General features: G+C 60.2%; 1 long non-coding RNA gene across 1 annotated transcript in view; it reads left to right on the top strand.

The window, feature by feature from the left end:
- Positions 1–102: 102 nt before the first annotated feature.
- Positions 103–294, top strand: part of LOC119588978 — a 565-nt gene continuing 373 nt past the window's right edge. Inside the window, exon 1 of the long non-coding RNA XR_005230146.1 lies at positions 103–208. This is a non-coding gene — a long non-coding RNA (uncharacterized LOC119588978). The remainder of the gene's footprint in view (positions 209–294) is intronic.

The raw sequence follows: 294 nt of genomic DNA, 5'->3' as shown, positions 1-294 counted from the left end.
CTGGAGAAGGAGGTCGAGGACGAACACCCGGACAGCGACAAGGAGAAGGAGGTCGAGGACGAACACCCGGACAGCGACAAGGAGAAGGAGGTCGAGACGACACCACCCGGACAGCGACAAGGAGAAGGAGGTCGAGGACGAACACCCGGACAGCGACAAGGAGAAGGAGGTCGAGGACGAACACCCGGACAGCGACAAGGAGAAGGAGGTCGAGGACTGGGATAATGGTGGCTTTGAGGTCGAGGACTGGGAGGATTCGGATTCGGATTCGGAGGTCGAGGTCTGGAAGAGCTC

This window comes from Penaeus monodon, chromosome 24, assembly GCF_015228065.2.
Source record: "Penaeus monodon isolate SGIC_2016 chromosome 24, NSTDA_Pmon_1, whole genome shotgun sequence".
Taxonomy (NCBI): Eukaryota; Metazoa; Arthropoda; class Malacostraca; order Decapoda; family Penaeidae; genus Penaeus; species Penaeus monodon.
This window is presented reverse-complemented; position numbering and strand designations above follow the sequence as displayed.